We start from the raw sequence: 9,630 nt of genomic DNA, 5'->3' as shown, positions 1-9,630 counted from the left end.
TCTTGTATATCTCATTGTTGCAATGGGTTTACATTTAAACAGTTTCTTTTTGCCCTTCCCCTTCACAAATTATACCAACATCAAATACAATGAAAGCAGGGGTTATACCGTGGGGGAGGGACATACAAAGCAACAAGAAATTGTCTTATAAATATGTTAGAAACAATTGCAAGAAAGAAAAAAAAAACATTTGAATACTTATCTTGGGTTCATTTCACCTAACATCAACTTATCTGACCTTTTCTGCTTGTCTCAGACATATAAGGGAAACCATGGGACCTATGTTTCTTTGGGCCTGGCTTACTTCACTTAATATAATTTTTTCCAAGTCTTTCCATTTCCTAACAAATGGGACAATGTCATTCTTTCTGATGGAGGCATAGAATTCCATTGTGTATATATACCACATTTTCTTGATCCATTCATCTACTGAGGGGCATCTGGGTTGGTTCCATATCTTAGGTATGGTAAATAATGCTGCAATATACATAGTTGTGCTGGTAGCTTTAGTATGGTCTTGTTTGGGATCATTTGGGTAAATGCCCAAAAGTGGGATTGCTGGGTCACAGGGGAGCTCTTTGTGGAGTCTTTTGAAGAACCTCCATACTACTTTCCAAAGTGGTTGAACAAGTTTACATTCCTACCAACAATGAAGTAAGGTTCCCTTCTGTCCACATCCCCTCCAGCATCTGTTGTTATTAGAGTTCTTGATTATAGCCATTCTAACTGGGGTATCTCAATGTTGTTTTGATTTGCATTTCTTTTATGGCTAGAGAGGTTGAGCATTTCTTCATGTGTCTATTGGCCATCCTTCTTTCTTCTTCAGAGAAGTTTCTCTTTAAGTCTTTAGCCCACTTATTTATTGGGCAATTGTTTTTTGAGGATTTGTTGTTGGGGCATTTAAGTTTTTGAGTTCCAGGTATATTTTAGATATGAGACCCTTGTCCATTGTATGGCTAGTGAAGATCTTCTCCCAATCCGTGGGCTTTCTATTGATCTTGCTAGCTATGTCCTTTGCCATGCAGAAGCTCTGCAATTTCATGCAATCCCATTTGTCCAACCTTTCTTTGATTTTTAGTATTTCTGGGTTTCTATTAAGAAAATTTGGGCCTGTGTCAAGGAGACGTAGGGTTTCTTCTATTCCATCCTATAATGTTTTCATGTCATAGTTCATACCATTTATAATGCTGAATTGAAACAATGAGGGAGGATGTACTTCATCATCAGTTTAGTAATTCTCTATAGTAATCTGTTCAATGTATATAAGGTTAAGAAAATCCCTTCCTGTCTTACTTTTACTTTCAAAATAATAGGTGCATAGTTTTATCTTTTGCCTTTGTGTATCTATGCAATAATCTCAATTTCTTTTGTGTGTATTTGCTGGTCTTAGTGCTTGAACTGAGGGCCTGGATGCTGTCCTTGAGCTTTTGTACCCAAGGTTATTATCCTACCTCTTGAATTACAGCTCCACTTGGCTTTTTGTATATTTCTAGACTTGGTGTACTAACATTCACTAACATTCACTATTTGTATTTGTGATAAATATGTCTGTAAATTTATTTTCTTAAAATATCTTTGTGTGGTTTTGGTATAAGGATATTGCTGGCTTTATAGGATTAGAAGTCTTCCACTTCCCCTTTTTATTTCTAGAAGAGTTTATTCCTCTCACATGCTAGCCAGCATCTGTTGCTGTTAGTGTTCTTGGTGATTGCCATTCTGATTTGAGTGTGAGGAAATCTCAAATGTTTCTTTAATTTGCATTTCTTTTATCATGAGGGATACTGAAACTTGTTCATGTATTTACTGGTCATTCATGTTACTTTTTTTGAGAATTGTCTGTTTGGTCCATTTTCCCATTTATTAACTGGCCTGTTCATTGTTTGAGGGATTTGATTTTAATGTGGCTAGTGGGGGATGAGGAGAGAGGGTAATAGAGTAAGTTAATCTGATTAAAATATAACATATATATGTGTGAAATACCATGGTTAAACCTCTCTGTATGATGAATATACACTAAAAAATGAATGACAGAAATGAAAACAGTTGGTACCAGCAGGAGGTGAGAGGGTGGGTGAAAAGAGAGGGTGAAGAAAATGAATATGGTAAGTGTCCTTTATATACATGTATAAGAATAGACCATGAAACTTGTTGAATTTTAAGAAAAGGTGAATGAAGAAGAATGTTACTGATAGAAAGGTGAACTTGATCAGAGCATATTATATGTGCATATGGACATATCACAATAAACTCCTGTGTACAGCTAATATATGCTAATAAAATGTTTCAAAAAATTAAAGAAAAAAAATACTTTCCCAGACAAGCAAAAAATTTTTGTTCAGAATTTGTGTTGAAATCTCCAAACATGATTGTAGATTTATCTTATTCCTTTCAGACCTATCCATTCTTTGTTTCGTATGTTGTAATCCATAAATTATATTACACATTTAAGACTACTATTTCCTAGATGTATAGATTTTTTTGTCATTATAAATTATCCACTTTTCCTTTTCTCCCACTGGTTCCAGAGTGTAACTCAGGTCCTTGAACTTGCCCAATCTGCTTGCTAAGCTAGTGATCTACTACTTGAGCCAGACTCCAGCCTAGATTTGTACTGGTTATTTTGGAAGCAGTTTTGAAAACTTTTCTACCACGGCTGGTTTCTAACTGTGATCCTCCAGATGTTAGCCTCTTAGAAGTTAAAATTACAGATGTGAGCCATCAGCCTCCAGCTAAATTATCTATTTAAAAATCTCTGGTTACATTTGCATTTATTTTGTCTTATATCAGCATTACCATTCCAGCCTTTCTATGGTTATAGTTTCCATGATTTATATTTTTTGACTATTTGATATTGAGTCTATTTTCTAAGCGGCATAGATTATTTTTCCAGGCCTGAGGCTTGAATTTAGGGCTTGGATACTGTTCTTGAGCTTTTTCTTCGCTCAAGGTTAGTTCTACTACTTGAGCCATAGCTCTACTTTTAGCTTTTTGGTGATTAATTGGAGATAAGTGCCTCATGAACTTTCCTGCCTGACCTGGCCTTGAGCCTCTATCCTTAGATCTCAGCCTCCTGATTTAAGACTACAGACATGTGCCACCAGAGCCTGGCTTTGCCTTCATTTTTAGTCCATTCTGAAAATATTTGGATTGGAATTCAGTCCATTTACATTTATATTTAATGTTATATAATACTACCATCTTGCTATGCATTCTTCATTGCCCATTTCAGACTAGAACTTTACCAAGTCAGGACTCATAGCTTTAGCAGTCAGTGGGTATTAATCTGACATGGCATTTATTTGCTTATTTTAATTTTATTTTTGCTATCTTTAAGTAGTTTTACAAAGGAGTTGCACTTATCTTGATCAATGTCACCACTTTCATCATTCTCCCCTATGACTCCTAAACCTTGATATTTTATTTATTTATTTATTTTTTGGGTCAGTCATGCACCTGAACTCTGGGCCTGGGCGCTGTCCCTCAGATCTTCAGCTCAAGGCTAGTGTTCTACCACTTGAGCCACAGAGCCACTTCCGGCTTTTTTCCCCGCACTTATGTGGTGCTGAGGAATCGAACCCAGTGCCTCATTCATGCAAGGCAAGCGCTCTACCACTGAGCCGCCTTCCCAGCCCCCAACCTTGATATTTATTTTGATGCTGACATTGTTGCAGGGTTTAGTAACTGTTCCCTCAAAGAACAGAACCTAACACTGAGCACTTTTGGACTTTCTGACACAAAACAATAAAGCTCTTTTATTTGTTTTTTACCTCATTGTTAGGATTACTTAGCCTTTTGTCTGAGGAGTCTTGGTTTTATCCTGTGGCAAATATTATTTAGAAATTATATGATGCCATAACTACTGAGTGTTAATAGCAATAATGTGGTGTGTGCCTATATAACATTGATATTTATGATTATATTTCTCTCTGTATGAAAAGCTACAAATTCAAAACAATAGTTGCAAGTTCAGCCCAATGCCACAGAGATCTTTTTTTTTATTTTTTCCTTTTTACCCTTTGTAATTATGTACTCTCTATTCAAGTAAGTTTCCTATGCCCAGTATTGGCCCCCATCCATTGTTTTTCCCACCACAAGGATACCTTGTTAGGGCAGTGTGAACCAGCAAAGATCAAGACCACTTTTCAGAGAGGATAAAAGGGTTTATTGCTTGCTACCAGAACCAAGCTAACACCAGAAAGGGGTTGGTTAACAAGGAAGGGGAGACCCTGGGTTATATACAAGCTGGTCATGCACAAAAACCAGACATTAATCAGAAAAGCAAAGGTGTGTGTGTGTGTGTGTGTGTGTGTGTGTGTGTGTGTGTGTGTGTGTGTGTGTGTGTGTGTGTGTGTGTGTGTGTGTGACAGGCCAGATGTGAATTCCTTTCTATTTGCACATGAACGATGGATGTTGTGGGCTTTCTGTTATGATCCAGATAGTTCTACCTGGTCTACCTGAAACCCACCTTCCAGTAGACAGCCTCACCTAGCCACATTCTGGCCAAGTAGCTACTGGAGAGTCCTTTACCAGGAGCATAGTTACTGGAGAGGGGTAATTATGTTTACTTCAACATGCCTTGCTTTGGTTGCTGCTACTGCTCTACCCAGTGGGGATGCCTTGCTTACTCATCTTTGGTGCTTTCAAAGCCACATCATGCCACCTTTCCACCCAGCAGAGGCTTTGCAGTTTGGTATCCACACTGCTGATTTCACAGCCTGCCCATTACATAAACACCCTCTTCACCTTGTTCTGGCTCCAGTAATCTGTGTCACTCTGTCCAAAACCCGTGTTCATCCTGTTTGGAGTCTGATACCCTTTTCCAGAGTTACTGTAATCATTCTATCCATGGGATCCCTTTTCATCCTGTCCAAGCTCTGAGAGCCACATTGTGTTGCCCTGTTCCTTACAGGAACCAACTTTCATCCTGTTTGGGCTTCAGGGCCCCCCACTGGCTGCTGACTTCAGACCCACCCTTTCCACCCACACAATAGCAATTTGCCTGGCTTATTCCAGAAGAAAGGCCAGTTTGAAGCAAAAGGCAAATAGCAAGGCAGAATGAAATACATTTAGGGATTTTTGCAGTTTGTAACTCCTAATATCTATCTATCTATCTATCTATCTATCTATCTATCTATCTATCTATCTATCTATCTATCTATATTCATTTTAGGTAAAATTTTAGCCTAACGTGGATTCTTTAGTCATATTTAAGTTTTAGTAAGATTTGGAATTTGGATAGCATTCCAGAGTTTGTCTAGATTGGAGGTACAGACAAGTGCATTTTGAATTCAAATGCTATGCTACAGTTAATTACATAGTCCTGTAATCCCATGACTATCATGGTATACATTTGGCTTATTGGTGAATGTGTACAGGAGTCTGACATCAAGTACTTGTTTCTTCCTATTGCACTGCATCAGGGAATTTTCAGGATATTTTACCTGGAACTACCAGGGTTTGTCAAGATGAGCCGCACTGAACTGCTGATATGCGGCTCAATGTTCTGGGGTGCAGAGACATGTGAGTTCACAAGCTGGTGTGATTGATGTGTGTGTAAACCCAAAAATTGTAGTAAGTGTGTGTTATCTGTTTCCCATACTTTCCTTCTATGCCTGAATTCCTGTCTAACCTTGCTTATTGTTTGCAGATCTGACCAATAATTCCAATTCTCTTGTCTAAAACAACAACAACAACAAAACCTTCACAGTATCGTAAGTTACATAGTTCAATTTTTTTTTTTGGGTCCAGTTGTGGGTCCTGAACTCTGGGCCTCGGCGCTGTCCCTCAGCTCTTCAGCTCAAGGCTAGTGCTCTACCACTTGAGCCACAGCGCCACTTCCATCTTTTTTATTTTTTCTTATGTGGTGCTGAGGAATCGAACCCAGGGCCTCATGCATGCAAGGCAAGCGCTCTACACTGAGCTTTGTACGTAATGTACAAAGCTTGAGGATAGAGATGGGAAGGGGAAAATGTGGGAGAAGTGACATTTATCAAGATGCAGTGTATTCATAAATTGACTTAAGAGATTGAAACCTCTTTGTGCAACTACATAATAACAACACACAACTGAAGTATCCAGAAACACTGATAGGTCCCTGGGCAGAACTCTACTCCAGTCTGTGTGCAGATCTAATCAAAACCATCCTGCATTCAACTCTACTCAGCTGCCTTAAAAAAATCCCTTCAAACTTTATTCCGTTTATCCCAAGAAGCTCATGTTTCCTAGAGCATCTGGCCCCTTTCCTCTCTGGGGAAGTGAATAAAGTTCTACTTCCTTCCTTGCCATTTGAAGTTTTTAAGTACATCATTCCCTGCATACTGGTCAGAGCGTCTGACCCAACACATTATAATTATATAAGGTGTTTCCTTTAGCATCTATCTGACAAAACAGTTCTTTGATTTGGACCTGGTATTCATTACAACTGAGTCCTTACTTTATAACTTAACACAGATTAACTTCTATTTTAATTTTAATAGTTGCTTGCCACTGGCCTCCCCACTTCCTGCATAAGTCTCCTCCCAATACCTGCTTTACCTAGGTAACTGGCACACCTGGAAGCAGTCACCTCCCCATCCTTCAGGGTCACATCCAGAGCTGTCCCTGTCATGTCTCCCATAGGACCCGGGGAGGGTTCCAGGCCCTGGGGTCACATCTGCATCCAGTGTAGCCACACGGTCTCTCTGCCCCAATTCCCTATCTACAGGGGCCAACATGGTGTCAGCCAGATCTGGTCTCCTCACTTCACTCTAATCATTCCTGATGTTACACTAATCATTGCTGGAGTTTCTGGATGTTTTGGTCATTCTTTCCAGGTAAGAATGCATCCTGCCATAAAACAGATCCTTATCTATGAGATAAGGAAGGTATCCTGTTGTCTGCATTTTGGGTAGGAGGTTGCTTATGTTTTGGGGGAACATTTTTCTCAGGAAGGCATACACCCTGCCAAACAAATGTTAATTCTTGGGGTGAGAAATGCATCTCTCAGAAAGAAATATATCCTGTTGCTTTTCTTTGAAACATGATATTTCTGTGTTTTAAAATACCATGTTTCTGAGTTGCTTTTGTCAGCCTCAGTTTCCTCAATTCATCCTGCCTCAATCATGTTAGGTGAAATAAACCAGACTCAGTGTAAGACAGTATCATATTTTTTTTAAATATGAGAATCTGAAAAACAACTTAAAAGCCAACTTTCTATTCCACAACTTGTCTTTCCCATGTACTTACTTATAGGTCACATTTTCAATGGCAGATCTTGTGTGAGTGTGTGTGTGTGTGTGTGTGTGTGTGTGTGTGTGTGTGTGTGTGTGTGTGTGTGTGTGTGTGTGTGTGTGTGCTGGAAGTAGGGGTTTGAACTCAGGGCCTTGTGTTCTTGCTTGTCTTTTTCACTCAAGGCTAGTGCTCTACCATTTGAACTCCACCTCCACTTCCAGTTTTTTGCTAGTTAATTAAGAGTCTCACGGATGTATCTGTCCAGGCTGGCTTTGAGCCACAATTCTCAGATCTTAGCCTCCTGAGTAGCTAGGTTTACAGGCCTAAGCTACTAGTACATGACACTTTGTAAGTAAAAGAAGGCAGTATTTCTGGAAATCTTTCTTATGTTGGGACAATGTTAATGCAGGAAACTAAATGCAGAGTGAATCTATTCTCAAGTCTTCTTTATCTAAGTCTAAAGTGCCTGTGGAGTTTAATGTCACTGGACCCAAAGGATGACCATGTGGGCATAATGTTAGCCCCTGCCAGGGCTCTCAGAGGGGACTGAGCAGGAACTTGAAAGTATGGCTCACTTTCCTACAGGTTAAGTAGTGGGCTTTGTCACTGCACACACCACTGGGATACTGGCATACCTTTGACCTTCATTTTATATTTCCTGTACCCTGACATTTTGACACCCCCAGGGTCTGTTCCGAAATAGTTTTCATTCCCAAAAGTCATCCATAGTCCTTGGGAAAAATGCAAAGGAATAATAGGAATGAAAACAGTTTCACTAAGCCACTAGTTGAGTAAAAAGAAAAATTTCAGGCAGAACATTGTTATTTCACTTTGAAATCAGTTTTTGTTAATTTTGTTTTATTTTTCTATTCTTTTCACTCTCAAGAAATATAATTAAATAAAGTAGAATCAAACAAAAATTGTATCTATGAAGTAAGACTCACAGAAAATGATGGCATCTTTAGAAGAAAGGCTGTGTTGTAAGATGAGCATTCAGAGAAGCCAAATTTTGAAAGATCGAATCTTGGAGTCTTTATTGGAACACAAGTAGTCTGCAGGCAGCCAATTGTTATAAAAGCCTGCAGTTCACAAATATACTTAACACAGGAAACAGGCCAGAGAGGAAAGAAAGAATAAAAACAATACCAACAAACCAATCAGCTCCAATAGATAGCTGAAGTGGGACCCATGGTGACTGGAGAAGAGCTAGATGACAAAACATGAACACAGAGAAACATGGCAAGGTGTAATGGTGCCTGTGCTCATCTGGGCCTAAATAAGGTCAGGGCAGGGGGCAGAGTCACAGGACACTCCCAGTCCCAGGCACTGGACTGACAGGTTCAATAACCTATCAGCCAAGTGCCTGCTCTGGTTCCAGGGATCCAGGTTTGCCTATGGGGGGGTGAGAGAGGATCACCTTCCCTCTCCATAAAGACAAGATGCCAGACCTTAAATGGACATACTCAGGTACCAGCAGAACTTTTCCATCTAGAGAAGTTAGACCTTAACCTTCCCTATAGGGTATGCTTAGAGGCTACTCAGGAGCTGGTGATTCAAACCATTTAGGGAATTAATTAAGGCAGAATCAGAGCATTCTCTATATGCAAAGCTTTCCTAAGACTATGGCATCTGCATTTCTGTGAAGCAAGAGTTCTCCTAACTCACCTTGAGCTCTCACCTCTAGGCTTTTCAGCACTGGGTGGAGAATTCCCTTCATCCAGCAAGAGGCACCAGGATGGCTGCAAGAAATTACTTAGACTCAGCCTCCTTACTTGAGCTGTTGTCTCCATCCTGAACTTCTTTTGTTTCTGTACAAGACCTCAACACTTCCAGCATGTTTTTCACTGGTTATTTTTTTCTGCCTGGACTGACCTGGCACCGAGATCCTCTGATTCTCAGCCTCCCAAGTAGCTAGGATGACAAGTACCAGCCATCAGTGCCCCTCTTCAGCTTAAGTTTCCTTCATATTCATACCTAGAATCATTTTGGTGACCTTGATAGTTAATATTACCTTTGTGTTCAGCACTGCCCAGATTTTAATTTGGGTCCCTCTTAGGATCAGCCATACCCAAAGAAGCCTCTGCCTCAGCCTTGAATTCCAAAGTCTAGCCCTATTCACATGCATGTGTAAACAAGCCAAAGTAGAGAGGAGTTCCACCAGGAGGCAGCGGCTGGAACCTTCCCCGAGGGCCAGGAGGAGGTAAATATGAGCTAGATTCTGTGGAGACAGCTTGGCTGTTGCAGAATCATCTCCTCAGTTCCCAGTCTCCTTAGCCTCTCCCACTTGTTCCTAGGATTTGGTGTTAGTATATTTAATATTAATTAGATGGTGTCTTTTGAGGCATAAATTTCCTCTATTATCAGAGCATTATCTCTTTTCATTCAGATTTCTCTAAGACTGTGGGTTTTATACATTTAGGT

This window comes from Dipodomys merriami, unplaced genomic scaffold (assembly GCF_024711535.1).
Source record: "Dipodomys merriami isolate MVZ:Mamm:240054 unplaced genomic scaffold, mDipMer1.0.p SCAF_16, whole genome shotgun sequence".
Classification (NCBI taxonomy): Eukaryota; Metazoa; Chordata; class Mammalia; order Rodentia; family Heteromyidae; genus Dipodomys; species Dipodomys merriami.
The sequence above is the reverse complement of the archived record's forward strand: the minus strand, read 5'-3'. Positions refer to the sequence as shown.